Consider the following 16888-nt stretch of genomic DNA (forward strand, 5'->3'; position numbering starts at 1 on the left):
AACCCTCAGTTTGTTTCTTGGAGCCCATAGTCTCTCATGGTTCATCTCCCACTTCAATTTCTCCCCCTTCATTTTTCTCTTCCTTCTCCTAATGTCCTCCATGCTATTCCTTATGTTCCACAAATAAGTGAAAGCATATGATGATTGATTTTCTCTGAGTTATTTCATGTAGCATGATCTCTTCCATTCCCATCCATGTTGATGCAAAAGTTGGGTATTCATCCTTTCTGATGGTTGAATAATATTCCATTGTTTTTATGGACCACATCTTATCCATTCATCTGTTGAAGGGCATCTTGGTTTTTTCCACAGTTTGACTATTGTGAATATTGCTGCTATGAACATGGGGGTACATATAGCCCTTCTTTTCGCTATATATGTATCTTTGCAGTAAATACCCAGTAGTGCAATTGCAGGTTCATAGGGTAGTTCTATTTTTAATTTTTTGAGGAACCTCCACACTGTTTTCCAAAGTGGCTGCACCTACTTGCATTCCCCGAACAGTGTAAGAGGGTTCCCCTTTCTCCACAATTTCTCCAACATTTGTTGTTTCTTGCCTTGTTAATTTTTGCCACTTTAACTGTGTAAGGTGGTATTTCAATGTTTTGATTTGAATTTCCCTGATGGCTAATGATGACGAAAAGTTTTTCATGTGTTAGTCATTTGTATGTCTTCTTTGGAGAAGTGTCAGCTCGTGTCTTCTGCCCATTTTTTGAACTTGATTATTTGTTTTTCTAAGGATCCTAAATAAAAAAAATAAATAAATTGATGTTTAGAGATTATTGCAAGAGCCAGTATTACAGCCAGATGAATATTGCTGAAAGTATGTTGCTTCCTGCACTGGAGACCCCCCTTGTTGGCACATTTGGACTAATCTTATTCAACTCTTTGTACATGACTTTAGTGAAGCTATCCAGGGCACTTAACTCAACTGTGCCCCTGACACGACCCTAGGAAGGAAGTTGCTTAGGTTTGGGCTAGGGAATCAATATCCCAACAGCTCTCAGTCAGCTTAGACTACATTTAATAAGATGAAGTTAAATGAAGTCATATTTAAAGGTTTGTTTTTCCGATTACAAACAGAAGACTAAAAGATAGCTTAATAAAAGAACCCAATAGGACTAACAGAATGAAAAAGGCTTAACAGCAGCACTATTAAAACAAAGCAAAGTGAAGTAAAAAGCAAAATAAGAACATTAGCAATTTTCAGTGAATAAATACTGCAAAAAAAAAGTGATTGTAGCAGTTTGATTTATGCCAAAAACAGGACCATTGCCTACATGAACAGACTTGTGGTATCTAAGCATAAAGGGAAGAAATATGATCAGATCAGTAAGGGAAATACTCAAATAAACTGGAGTGTGTTTAAATGTACATAATCAGGCAGATGAAGGGATCAGACACCAAACCATAATAAGGACTGGGGGTGTTTATTCTATCCCAGGGCAGATTGTAGCTTTCTTTAAAAATTCACAAAAGTAGGGGCACTTGGGTGGCTCAGTGGGTTAAGCCTCTGTCTTCAGCTCAGTTCATGACCTCAGGGTCCTGGGATCGAGCCCCACATTGGGCTCTCTGCTCAGTGTGGAGCCTGCTTCCCCCTCTCTCTCCTGCCTCTCTGTCTGCTTGTGATCTCTCTCTCTCTGTGTCAAATAAATAAAATATTTAAAAAAAGATTTGCAGAAGTAACATAAGAACAGAAATTAGGATTGCTAAGAATAGGACTTCACTAAACAAATTAGAATAATGTGCAAGGTGAAAGAACTGGTCTTGATATAAAGAAAATATTTTTAATATTCAGAATTTAATGAAGATGGTACAAGTTTTCAGAAGTAGCATGTTGTCCTACCTTGAAATATTCAAAACCACAGTTAGAGACACAAACTGGTGAGCTTAGGAAGTTATTGTACCTAATATTTGAAGCACTTTATTATTACAAAATTTATGATACTATAAAATATTTTATTAGATTTAAATTTTTTTAGAGAGAGAGAGAGAGGGAGAGCAAGAGCAGGAGAAGGGGCAGAGAGAGAGGGAGGGAAAATCTCAAGCCGACTTTACGCCCAGCATGGAGCCTCATGTGAGGCTCAATCTTATGTCCTTGAGATCATGACCTGAGTCAAAATCAAGAGTCAGATGCTTAACTAACTGAGCCACCCAGGGGAACCTAGGTTTCAAGTGTTATATATTTTTCCTTAACATCTCAAAGAATATTAAAACTTCACTGTTTACCAAGGAAAATGACAGGAAAATTTAAAAATTCAACGGAATTTTTTAGACCTTCTTAGTAAACAATCATTGCCACTAAGAAGTGTTTGAGAAAGTAATGATTATTTTGTGTGATACTAAAGATTACCACTTTTTTCAAAGTTTTCATTTAAATTCCAGTTAACATACAATATAGTATGAGTTTCAGGGCACGATATAATGATTCAGCACTTCCATACACCATCCAGTGCTCATCACAAATACATTCCTTAATCCCTATCATCTTTTTCACCCATCCCCCCACCTACAACCCCTCTGGTAAACATCAGTTTGTTCTCTCTAGCTAAGAGCCTGCTTCTTGGTTTGCTCCTTCTCTCTTTCTTTTCCCTTTGTTCATTTGTGAAATCATATGTATTTGGCTTTTTCTTACTGATATTTTGTTTGGCATAATACTGTCTATCTCCATCCATGTTGTTGTGAATAGCAAGATTTCATTCTCAACTGAGTAGTATTCCATTGCATGTCTCTGTGTGTGTGTGTGTGTACAGATATAGATATAGATACATAAATTTTTATGTACTCATCAGTTGCTGGACGCTTGGGCTGTTTCCATAATTTGGCTATTTCTGGTAGTACCATGAATAAACATTGGGGTATATGTATTATTGTTTCTGTATTCTTTGAGTAAATTCCTGGAAGTGCAATTGCTGAATGAGAGGGTAGTTCTATTATTAACTTTTTTGAGGAAACTCCATACCATTTTTGAGTGGCTGCACCAGTTTTCATTCCTACCCACGGTGCAAGAGGGTTCCCCTTTCTCCACATTTTTGCCAACACCTATTGTTTCTTGTGTTTTTGATTTTAGCCATTCTGACCTGGATGAGGTGATATATCATTGGAGTTTTGATTTGGATTTCTTTGGTGATGACTGATGTCGAGCTTCTTTTCATGTGTTTGTTAGCCAACTGAATGTCTTCTTTAGAAAAAATATCTATTCATGTCTTTTGCCCATTTTTAGTCAGATCATAACCCTTTATAATATATGTCATTTATAAATATCTTCTCCCATTCTGTTGGTTGCCTTTTGTTTTGTTGATTTTCTCCTTTGCTGTGTAGAAGCTTTTTATTTTGATGAAGTCCCAATAGTAAATTTTTGCTTTTGTTTCCCTTGCTTCTGGAGACACATCTAGAAAGAAGTTGCTATGGCTGATGCCAAAGAGATTACTGTCTGTGTTGTCGTCTAGGATTTTCATGGTTTCTTGTCTCACATTTAGGTCTTTAATCCATTTTAAATTTACTTTTGTGTTGGTTCACTTTCAGTCTTTTGCAGTTGCTCTCCAGTTTTCTCAGTATCATGTGTTGAAGAGACTTTCTCTTTCCCGTGGGATATCCTTTCCTACTTTGTCAAAAATTAATTGACCATGTAGTTGTGGGTTCATTTTAGAGTTTTCTCTTCTGTTCTATTGATCAATGTGTGTATTTTTGCACCAGTACCAAACTCTTTTGATGACTACAGCTTTGTAATATAACTTGAAGTCCAGAATTGTGATATCTTATGCTTTTCTTTTCTTTCTCAGGGTTGCTTTGTCTATTTAGGGTTTTTTTGTGGTATCATACAAATTTTTGGATTATTCATTCTAGCTCTGTGAAAAATGCTGTGGTATTTTGATAAGCATTGCATTAAATGTGTAGTTTGCTTTGGATAGTAAAGACATTTTTACAATATTGTTCTAATCCATGAGCATGAATTTTTTTTTTTTTTTCATTTCTTTCTGTGGTCTTTAATTTCTTTAATCAGTGTTTTGTAGTGTTCAGAGTACAAGTCTTTCACTTCTTTGGTCAGGTTTACTCCTAAGTATCCTATTATTTTTGATGCAATTGTAAATGGGGTTGATTCCTTAATTTCTCTTTCTGCTGCTTCATTATTGATCTATAGAAATGCAATAGGTTTCTCAAGGTTAATTTTGTATCCTGTGATTTTTGCTGAATTCATTCATCAGTTCTGGCAGTATTTTGGTGGAATCTTTTGGATAGTTTGTATAGAATATCATGTTATCTGCAAATAGTGAAAATTTTACTTCTTTACTGATTTAAATGCCTTTTATTTCTTTTTGTTATCTGATTGCTATAGCTAAGGAATTTCTGTACTATGTTAAGTAACAATGGTAAGAGTGGATCTCCCTGTCTTGTTCCTTACCATAGAGGAAAAGCTCTCAGTTTTTCCCCATTAAGGATGATATTAGCTGTGGGTTTTTCATATATGGCCTTTATTATGTTGAGGTATGTTCCTTCAAAACCTACTTTATTGAGGGTTTTTATCATGAATGGACACTGTACTTTGTCAGCTGCTTTTTCTGCATTTATTGAAATGGTCATATGGCTCTTGTCCTTTCTTTTATTAATGTGGTGTATCATTTTGATTGATGTGTGAATATGGAACCACACTTGCAATCCAGGAATCAATCCCACTTGATTGTGGTGAATGATTTTTTTAATGTACTGTTGGATTTGGTTTGCTAGTATTTTATTGAGAATCTTTTTGCACCCATGTTTATCAGAGATATTGACCATAGTTCTCTTCTTTAGTGGAGTCTTTATCTGGTTTTGGTCTCAGAGTAGTGCTGATCTTACAGAATGAATTTGGAAGTTTTCCCTTCTTTTTGATTTTTTGGAATAGTTTGAGAAGAATAAGTATTAATTCTTCTCTGTTTGGTATAATTTGCCTGTGAAGCCACCTGGCCCTGAACTTTTGCTTATTGGGGGTTTTTGAAGCCAGCAGGGAGAGTAAGCAAAAGCTCTAATCATGAAAAGCTCCAGAGTCATTGTTATGAAAGCACAACTGGTGAAAACAGTGCTGATGCCCTCATTCTTGGAGGTATAACTTATTTGCAACTGGTTGGTAGAATGTTGTGAAGGATTGGGATCACCCATCATACCTAGTACTTTCTTCTGAGCATAAAATGTCCTTTTCACCATTATAACTAAGGTATTATAGAATCATGTCTTTCACATGTTAAGTAGCTAATAACAATTGTTTGAATAAAAGAGGAATAAAAGAGTTCAGAACAACTATACTCCTTGACAGTAACATTTGAAATTGGATTTTATGATAAAATGAAGATGATTGAATATCTATCTTTCTATCATCTATATGACTTAAAAAAAATATTCCCACTCTACTTGCCCAAAGAAGTGAATTTCTGTAAAATGTGAGTTTTATATAACTTCATGAGGCAATATAATGAGTGTGGTAGGCAGAATAATCACACCCTGTCATCCCACTTCCTCAAATATGTCCATATCCCAACCCCTAAAACCTAGGAATATGCATGTTACATGGCAAGGAGGAATTAAGGTTGTCAATCAGATGACCTTAAAATAAAGATATTATCCTTGATTATTTGGGTGGGCCACTCTTACAAGTGAGAGAGACAGAAGTGTCAGGGACAGATTGATGTGAAGTGAGAAATACTCGATTGATCACCACTGGCTTTGAAGATGAAGGAAGAGAGCTGTGAACCAAGGAATGTGGGAAAACTTTAAACACTGGAAAAAACAAGGAAATGAATCCAGGTTTAGAGCCTCCAGAAAGGAACACAGCCCTGCTGACATTGATTTTAGACAAGTGAGATCCCTGTCGGACTTCTGACCTCCAGCACTGTAAGATAATAAATCCGTGTTGTTTTAAGCCACCAAGCTTGTGGTAATTTGTTACAGGAACTATAGGAAACTAATACACTGGATAATAGGAGCACAGTGACTTAAGGTTGTGTGTGTGTGTGTTTTTTTTTTTTTCCCCCACTTTGATTTCTTTTCTAAGAGATTCTCTTAAGTATTTTGCTGTAGCCTTTTTACCAGTGATTCACTTGACAGCAAGAGAATGTTTTACAGCATGGATTGTCTACTAAACAACCTAATCAAAATATTATTAAACAATTACACTGCAGTAGGCTGTTTAATGAAGTGTTTTCAGTGTGGTTTGAACACTAATAGCAACAGTGTTAAGCTGCTTTGTGCTCTGTGTATCAAAGAGCTTGTAGTAATGTGAGTCGACTAAGAGCCAAATAAATCTTGAAGCACCTTTGACAGACAATATACTTGTGCCAGTCTAAATCTTGTCAGGTATTGTTATTGTGCATGAAAATGGGAAAAAACATAAGACTATCAAGAGCTTCCACATACTGTAGATCATTTTAAACACCCTGATAACTAGGTACTTTCCAAGCTTCCTCCCATTGGATGACATATGTATTGGCTTGATCTGAATTTGAATAATTTTAAAGAACATAATCTAAAGTTAAACCAAGTAGTCTGACCTACCTTCTACTTCAGTGTCTAATTTAAAAACAGTGATACTCATCGTGGATTAAAAACAAAAAACAAACAAACAAGCAAAAAAACCTTTTCAAATTAAGGAAATAAAGCATAATATATTGATAAGTGAATTTAAATAGAACAGATACAGATATACCTGAAGATATGGTTTCAGTGAGCTTTGACTTGTTTTTAAGTGGAAAATTTCCATTTGGCCAATGATATATTTTCTGCTTCTTTGATGTTTTTTTTTTTAAATTTCCAGGTTAGAAAGCATTATCACTATGTTTTGTGCATCAAAAAGATCAAATATGAATTTAAGAACAACCATAATATTAAACATATTGACAGTCATAAAGAAATGGAAAAAGGGTATGAACTGCAAGTCCATCTAAGTGGCTTTAAAATTGTAAACTGAAGTTCTGTCTGTATGTCTTTTTCCCTGGTATTTCTCTTTATGGACGAGAAACTATAGTCAATTTGCTACCCTAAAAACAACACCCAAAAGAATCCTTTCTGAGTGAAAGACACTTATTCTTCTCTTGTAGTTGTTTCTAAGGGCAGTGACTCCATCAGGAGATGACAGGTTAGGAGAATGATTTGGAGGAGATAACCGGATCATAGACCTCTGAGATTGAATTCCATCCCAGCCATGACTTGCAACACTGTTCAGGAGTGATGCTGATTGGAGATGTCCCTTTCTCCTGTTGTCTCACTACTGCCCTTCTCGAAAAATCTGTGTAAACCCTTAACAAGGCTTGCATTCACTAGTTCTCCCACAGAATAGTGGATGCCACTCCCACTTCTTGCAATTTATCTTCTGTGGGAAAAGTAACAGGAAATTACTGCTTGGACATCTGTCAGTTCCTTTTGTTTGGCCCTCTTGATCCCTCTCTTAGGAGATATTAGAGTGTACTTAGCTGCTCTCAATGCCTTCATCTCCACCTCTCATTGTCTCTGTTTCTACTTCCTTCAGTTGTCATCTTAATGCTGAGATATTTTGACAAGTGGGATGAATCCCGGTTAGCCGTGATTATCAGAAGTGGCCAAGAGAAGTTGAGGGCAGGGGATGACACACTATTTCACATTTTACTCTCATCTACTTCACATCTGTCAAGCAGATCTTGGAGTGTTATCCACTCAGCATTCTCTAAATTGAGTCATTTTCCCTAATACTATCAGTTCTGCTGATGTTTCTCTAAGTCTAGATGATTATTGAGGAACCAGGCTTCAGCTGTTAATGTGTAAGATCTTTCTGTTTTGAGACTAATGGAGAAAACTTTTGTTGCATTTTCAAATCAGATGGGAAAATCTTCCTATAATCCTCCATATTTGTCAGGCTCAACTTTGCTTTTTTAAGTAAATGTTAAGCTATGCCTCCAATAACATTTTAGTAATTTCTATCAGTAATGGGTATGCTTTTAGAAGAATCACAGATTATTCATTTATACTTTTGATGTTCTACAAGGAAAAAGAAAATGCCTTATTTCTAAATTTCTAGGATCCAAACTATCTACCTAAATATGCATAGCGGTATAATCTTACAAGAAGAAAATAAAACGAAACCAGCAAATTTATTTTTACATGAAAAATAAACAAATGTGTATCAGTACATATTACCAGATGCTGAGGTCTGAGATATTTTGTTGAGGTTTAAAAATATTTACTAATTCTCTAAATGATCCAGTATTTACAAGTGGTTAAGATATATAATTTAAAACATAATTAAGGAATGCCAAAAACCAAATGCTTATCTTATGTATGCATAAATGAACTAGGTACAATTAGGACTTGAAGTAATACGACGTCTTTCAACTCCCTCTTCTTTCCAGGTTTGGTACTCTATGAAAGCACAAACAGAGGAAGAGCTTCTTGATTCCTAATCCATCTTTTATTTAAAGTTTTCCATGTATACATATAATTTCCTAATGCTTGTTTACAAATAACTTGTGTGCTGGTTCCCTTGAAGCTCTGGCATTCCAGTCTTTGTTTTTTTTTTACTCTCTTGTTTTTAGTTTGTGCGCATTCCAATTCCCTGCTATGTTAATAACAGTGATGCTTTGGTGCTGGTAGAACTAAAAGATAGTATAATTTTCCAATTGTCTTAAAAGGTGTAACTGGGCAAATACCTAATCCATTTGCTAAAATAAATGTTCTTGCTTTCTTATATGTCAGCTGGGCCCAAGTTTGCACAAAATCTTGAGAGCCTATTTTTGAATGAATCTTTGGACAAACATTATTTGTAGTATTTTAGAAGTAATAGAAATGTCATTTTTTCATAGTTTGAGTTTCAGGAATTTTGTGTTAGTAAAGAAAGAAATGAATATGTTCAATTTACTGTCATGATGATTGTGGGTGATAATATTTTTTCATTCCATTGTTGCCTTAATAAGTTTGAACTTTTTATTTTAGATAACCATCCAAAATTAAAAATACAAGCATACAGGTACTTTTATAAGTGGCTAAGATGTTATAAATCTATGCTATGTAAGTAATATTTTTATACAAAGAAAAATGAGAGATTTCAGAGGAATTACTCAGAAACAGAATTGATGTCTGGCAAAATCTCCCACATAGATTGGAATGCAGTGATTTTTGTTTAATTTATGATCTTTAAAAATTTTTAAGTGTGAACTTGTGACATTTTAAATTTTTCAATATTTTCACTATTGTCTAGATGAAAAATTCCTTTATACTTTGTCATATTGATCTTATGGTAGGTAAGAATAATTGTACTTGTGGTGTAATTATTTAGTTTAATGAAAATTAGAAGCACGAGCCCAAAGAAGTTGTTTTTCTAGAAGACATGTGGAAGGTTCATAGCATATTTTTAAAAAAGTGTGTGGTCAGTATTATTTCACTGATTGACTCTTTGAGTACCATGGTGGATCTGACATTATGTAAACTAAATACAATCCTTAGTAAAATATAATAGGATGCCGACCCAGAAAAACGTGATTTTGTTCCTAAAATTATTTGTTCCTGAAGTTTAGATCTATGTCCACAACATGTTGTTGTTGTTCTTCTTTTATGGACTCAGCACATTTTCTATTTGAAATGCATTAATGTTTATTGTTGTTTTTATTATTATCACTGTTTGGCAAAGTCCCCTGGTCTCTTTTATACTTACATTCTTGCAGATATACCTACCCACTCAGAGTTATTGGTTTTCTTTTTCTAAAAATATCTCACAGAATCCTAGATGTTAGAGGACATCACATTCTACAACCCTCATTTGCAAATGAGGCATCTAAGGTTTGGAAGTGATAATTTGATGGGCTCACTCTGTATGGCTGGGACAGAACTGGACAGAGCCAGGACTAGAACTCCAGAATCTTAGCGAGGAGTCCTTCCAACCACAATGTCTTTCTCTGGGAATTAAGTCTCTCATTTAGGGTTGTTTCTAATGCTTTCAATTTGATGTCAGTGTTTTATGTTAAATGTGCATTGTTGTTTCTAAATGTACTGACCCCCACACCTATCCTTGTCATTGGCATTGTAGTAGAGATGATGAGATTTCTTGTGAGTCTGTACCTGATTCTGTCTGTGAAATGTGGTATGGCTAATTCTTCAAAATCAATTGCCCAATAATCAGTGCCTTGGAATGAGTGAAAAATTTGGCTTTTATGTGTATGTGAGTATGTTTGGTGTGGTCCTTACCTTGAGGCCCCCTTTCATTTCTCCTGGAGACTCTCTCCTCATCTCTACCTCATGCTGAATTTGGGAAAGAATATAGATATTAGCAAATCCATGTATACACCAGGACATTTGGGTGAAAACACAAAATAAGAGAGCCCTCCAAAATTTATTTACATTTTGTGAAGAACCTAGAATAGCTTAGAAGTATCTGGAATCCAGAATGAAGGTTTTGACAGTAAGGGCTCCATCCACTACCTCGGGAAGCACACTCTGAATAAACCATTGACTGGGCTGCTGGGTCTGTAGGAGTAGTCTTTATTCTCCTAGTTGGCTCTCTAGACTGCTGTTCTTCTGAGGTTTTGCCAAATACAACATGGAAGAAGGTAAATTAAAGCAAGTTTGAAATAGTTTTTGAAAGAGAACAGTTTTTGAAAGAGAAAAACTCCGATAAATTTTGATTATGTTAAATTATATTTTGGGCTATGACTAAAACCCATACTTTTGAAAGTTTTGTGTTTGGATAATTGTTATTGGTACTATTTAGCTATGTTTTCTTAGAGTAAATTCAATTCTTTTAGAATTAATCAAATTAACTTATTAACTCTATAGATAATCTTAAGGATAGACTTATCATTGGGCAGCCATATTAGGGTTTCTTTTAAAAATTCCTTGTTAATTCTTGATATTTCAATTGTGTGACTGTGGGAAGAAGAGAATACATATATAGATCTTCTTTTACATATAGTCTTTCTAGGTTAAAAAATTGTGGAGAGTAGTGACATGGAAATGCTTATGAGATATATATATATACACACATGCATATATATATATATATATATACACACATATATATATAGTTTCTTAGCACAGAAAGAATTAATAACTTAAAATGATTTAAATTACAATTCATTTAGGTTGATACTTAGAAAGATAGGTTATGGGGTGCCTGGGTAGCTCAGTGGGTTAAAGCCTCTGCTTTCGGCTCAGGTCATGATCCTAGGGTTTTGGGATCGAGTCCCACATCAGGCTCTCTGCTCAGCAGGGAGCCTGCTTCCCTCCCTCTCTCTTTGCCTGCCTCTCTGCCTACTTGTGATCTCTGTCTGTCAAATAAATAAATAAAATCTTTAAGAAAAAAAAAAAGAAAGAAAGATAGGTTATGGCCTCTGTTTTGAATATGAGCTTTTAAAGGGAATACAAAAAAAATGGTTTAAAATGATAAACTCAAGAAAGTCATCATGGAAAGTTTTTCCAGGCTATATTACCTCCAAGAAAAGAAAAAAAAATGTAAAGGATATTAATTAGAAGAAAAAGAACAAAAAAAGCAGAAATAGGAAAATCAATCAAACAATAATGAATGCATGTTTTGTGCACTTAATTTTTTTTCTTTCAGTTTTGTTGAAATATAATTGGCACACAGGACTGTGTAAGTTTAAGGTGTGTAGCATAATGGCTTGACTTAACACATATTGCAAAATGATTACCACAACATATTTAGTTAAAATCCATTGTTCATATATTGTAATTACAATCGTATATTGTAATTACAGAGAGAGAGAGAGAGAGAGAGAGAGTTTTTCTTTTGATGAGAACTTTTAGGATTTGCTCTCTTAACAACTTTCAAAAACACCATACAGAGGTGTTAACTACAGTCATCATGTTGTACATTATCCTCAGTAAATACTTCTCTTATGAGAAGTTTGTGCCTTTGACCACTATTATCCAATCCCTATCCCCTCCTGACCTCTGGTAATCACAAATCTGATTTCTGTATCCGCAAGTTCATTTCTTTTTAATTCCACATATGGGTGAGATCATACAGTATTTGTCACCTTCTGTCTGACTTACTTAGAAGTTAGAATAATGCCCTCAAGGTCCATCCGTGTTGTTGCAAAAAGCAGGATATCCTACTTTTTATGGCTGAATAGTAGTATTCCAGTGTGTGTGTGTGTGTGTGTGTGTGTGTGTGTGACATTTTCTTTATCCATTTGTGGATACTTAGGTTGTTTCCATTTCTTGGCTACTATAAGTAATGCTCTGATGAACATGGGATTGCAGATATTGTCATTGACATGGCTTCCTGATTCCCTGAACTCAGGAAACTCTTAGAAGTTTTGGTTAACCACCAATTTCATCTTAGAGAAACAAGCAAATTATTGGAACTGGAAAAGAAACATTTGAGGACCTCTATGCAGATGAATCATAAGGTGCCCAACAATTAATCCAGCTTCATTGTAATATTAAGTCCCCCACTGAATATTCATCCCAAGTCCTCATAAAAGGAGCCTGTTCAACCCTGTTCCAGGAGTCATGGCTTTGAAAATTATTCCCCAGGATCTCTTTATTTGCTGAAAATAAAGATGACTTTATAAGTCAACTTAACTTGGTATAGTCTCTGTCCATAACTCACCACAGTGGGGACCCACTTTGGTTTGGTAATAATATCTCTTTGACATAGTGATTTCAATTTATTAGGATATATTCACAGAAGTGAAATTGCTGGATCGTTTGGATGTTCTATTCTTTTTTATTTTTTGAAGAACCACCTTCCTTGCTGTCTTTGATCATGGTTGCACCAATTTACAACCCTACCGACAGTGCACAATGTTCCCTTTCCTCCACTTCCTCACTAGCATTTGCTGTCTCTCATCTTTTTGATGAGCACCATTGTAACAGGTACTAAGTAATATTTCATTGTAGTTTTCAGTTGCATTTCCCTGATGATTGGTGATTTTGAGCACCATCTTATGCACCTATTGACCATTTATATATCTTTGGAAAAATGTATATTCAAGTCCTTTGCCCATTTTTTAATCAGATTGGATTTTTTTTTTTTTGGTTTAGTTTTTGTTTTGGTATTGAGTTGTATGAGCTCTTCATATATTTGGATATGAACGCATATCAGATAGATGACTTGCAAATATTTTCTCCCATTCCACAGGTTGTCTTTTCATTTTGTTGATTATATTTTTATTTATTTTAACTATGTAGTTAACTCTCCCTTTAAACTGGATTGTCTATACTCTCTGGCTTAATATTCTGTTTTAACACAGAAGAAAACAAAGTGGATGACAGTAGTTCTGAAAAGAAGTAACAGGAATACTTGAGTGTTTTTCTGTTAAGATGACGTGCAAAAAATCTGTCCCATTTTGGAGAAAGATGAAACGGTTCTGCTGGTAGTATAGATTACTTTGCATCAGGAATTGGAGGTGATTCAGGGAATCTTCCTTTGAAGTAAATTTCTGAATGGTTAATCTGTTTGTTATACTCGGTAGGCTGACACATTAAATATGAGATCCAATGGAGAAATAAATGCACATAAACAGAACCCACAGATATTATAATGCCATATATTTAAAAGAATAAAAGTAAGCTTCTCCAAAAAAAATTTAAAATGAGAAAGTAATACTTTATTTATGAAGGCAAAGTAGCTAGGGAATTTTCCCTCACATTTTGTTCAATTATAGATGGATTTTTTAAATATATGTTTTTGTATACTCTAAAGTCACTTTTCTTTCTTTTTTTAAAAGATTTTATTTATTTATCTGACAGACAGAGATCACAAGTAGGCAGAGAGGCAGGCAGAGAGAGAGAGATAGGGAACCAGGTTCCCCGCTGAGCAGAGAGCCTGATGCGGGGCTCGATCCCAGGACCCAGAGATCATGACTTGAGCTGAAGGCAGAGGCTTTAACCCATTGAGTCACCCAGGTGCCCCAAAAGTCACTTTTCTTATTTTCACTCAACAGTCAACAAGTATTTGTTGTGTGGCCCTTTGCCGGGAGGGGTTGTGATAATAATAATGATGACATCTAGGAGGCAATGAACACTCAGCATGTGCCAGGCATAGTGCTCGGGGTTTGCTGATGTAATTTACTTAACAGCCACCTGGATGGGTTATCTGTTAGGATTATTCCATTTTATGGTAAATAACTGAGACCTCTCCAAGCCTCTTCACTCATTGTCACACAGCTAGTCATCACATGGGCTAGATTTGAAGATAGAATTTGCTTCATTTTGTGGAAGTAATGGCGTCTTTAAAACTAAAGAAATTACCACATTGTAATGAAATTCCATGGATCCGCCTTCTAATCCTGGTTATGAACTAAAAATCTATGAGAATTTGAGTATATTTATTTTATATATTTGAGCCTTAGTTTCTTTATCTGTAAGATGATGAGGTTTTAGAATTGCCCATTTCCTGTGTCACTTCTAGTTAGAATATTCCAATATTTTTGTTAAAGGAATTTAGAGAGAGATATTATTTAAAATATACTAACAGAAAAAAGAAAGCTAAGCTATTTCCTATAATATGTAACTAATTTTATTTAATCATTTTATGTGTAATTATACATCAAGTGAAGTACGAACCCAAATATACAAATCTGTAAATTCCAAATTTTTTGAACATTGTATATTGTAGATTAAGTTCTTCATAATATAGTATAATGATATATTATAGTTAATGAGTAATTATTGCAAAGACCACCACATAGTCAGTGCTATATTCAACTTCCTAAAAATGGCTTGGATTAACCTGATAATAAGGCTACTATGCAATTATAATCTTGTTTTAGGATTCATAAATCTTCTATATCCTTAATTTATATAAAATTAAATTTGTGAAAATTTGTTTGAGGCTATGAAGGTTAGAGTTAAATCTTTTTAAAATGTATTCAACTACAAAATCAAGACATCTCAATTTTGTCTCTCTCTATGTATCTATTGGCTTTTAGCATACAACTTTAGCAACACTTTTAATTTACAGACCTCTTTGAGAAACCACAACTTTTCTTAATGAATTTATAGATTTTCTTTCTCAACTCTCTCTGGAATCACACAGCCTATTAATCTTAGGTGATTTTAGTATCCATATTGACAAGGTTGAGGGTGGGTTTGGTGTAAATGTTATTTCCCTCTTTAATTTTCTTGGCTTCACTTGGCCCATCGCTCAAATGACTCTATCATGGGATGAACAGACCATTTCCAACATCACCTTTGACTCACATTTACTAGTGCTATTTGCAAATAAGACCCTTTCAGCTGCTCTCAACAACCATCCCCCCACCTCAGTTTAACACATTTTATTTATCCTTGCAATTTAATACAGGTTTATTTCATTAGCACCAGTATTTAATATTCATTTGATTTCAAAATAATCTATCTCTCATATTGACATTTCAGTCCAAAAAAATTGTTGGTTTTGTTTTGTGTCCACACCTGATTTGTTGATGATTCCCATTGTGCATTCTAACAGGAAGGCAGTATTTTTCAACACTTTAGCTTTGGAATAAAAGCTAAGTCATTTCTGATACTATTTAGGTAATTATGTCCTTTAGATTTATCTGTTTTTTTTTTCCCCTACTTAATCCATATACTGGAAATATTTTGTTGGTGAACATTATACAATTACAAATCTGGCATTTCAGTTTTCTAAGAATAATAGACGTGCTCTGAATATTTCTTTACCATTTTGTTTATCTTACAATTTTCAGGAGAGATGGGAACATTTTATGTTAATTTTATTTATTACAATGTACTTGTTTGTGTACTTGTAAGAAAGTTATCTTACATAAGTTAGGTGTGTGCGTATGAGTAATTTATTTGCAGCATACAATTATGTATTCATGTTTGAAGACTTTTCAGTAGTTCTGTTCCATATCCACAGTAGAAGTCCAGATGGATGAGAACATAATTTTTTGAGTGACTACCACTTATTTTCAGGAAAACATAAGTCCTGATGTTGATGTGAATTAATCAACAGGGTAGAATTCTAATTCTATCCTCCAAGATCCTGGGGAACAATTATTGGTAACCATTATGAAGTTAGTAACTTACCCCAATTCTACAGTACCTTAATTAACACTTAGAGCAATAATTTTCTCATTACTCTCTTATTTATATTATTACTAAGATTTTTATTAAGGGATAGAAAGCAAAGATCGTAAGTCACATACCTTTATCTTAATATAATACATATAAATAAATATAATATTAAATAAATATAAATATAAATATAATAAATAAAAAAATTCAGCATATTGAGGTCCTAAGCCTCCTTTTCCTACCAGTGCATTTTCTAATGTACTAATGCTATGAAAATATTTGATTTTTATTTGATATGAAGTATTAGATCATTTCTATATATTTGAATAATGTGATAATACTTTCTATTTATATAGAATCATTTTCCTCTGGAGAGTATAGGATCAATTTCTAATATTTTCTCATTTATCCTTACAGCATCTCAATGATGTTAGGAACTAATTTGTATTATCTTTATTGATTGGGAAATATAGTACTTATTATTACTAATATTGGATATAGAAACAAGTAACTGTCTAACTCTACATAGGCAGGTCTCCAGGATTGAAATCAGGTATTTGGGTGATAATAGTTAACTGAGAATGTAAAACATGTGTATTAGTCAGAGTTCTCCAGAGAAGCACAACCAATAGGAGATTACATCCCTCCTATTATATGTTTGTTTGTTTGTTTATTGATTTTAAAGATTGATTCACATGATTGTGGGAGCTGCCAAGATGAAAATATGTAGGGTGGTCTAACTGGCTGCATACTCAAGTGGGGTTTCTACGTCGAGGTCTTAAGAAGAATTTCTTCCTTGAGAAACCTCAGTCTTCACTCTGAAGGCCTTCAACTGATTGGAAAAGGCCCACTCACATTATAGAATGATCTCTTAATCTACTTTACTGAAAGTCTACTAAATATTAATCAC

The sequence above is a fragment of the Martes martes genome (assembly GCF_963455335.1).
Source record: "Martes martes genome assembly, chromosome: 6".
NCBI classification, from domain to species: domain Eukaryota; kingdom Metazoa; phylum Chordata; class Mammalia; order Carnivora; family Mustelidae; genus Martes; species Martes martes.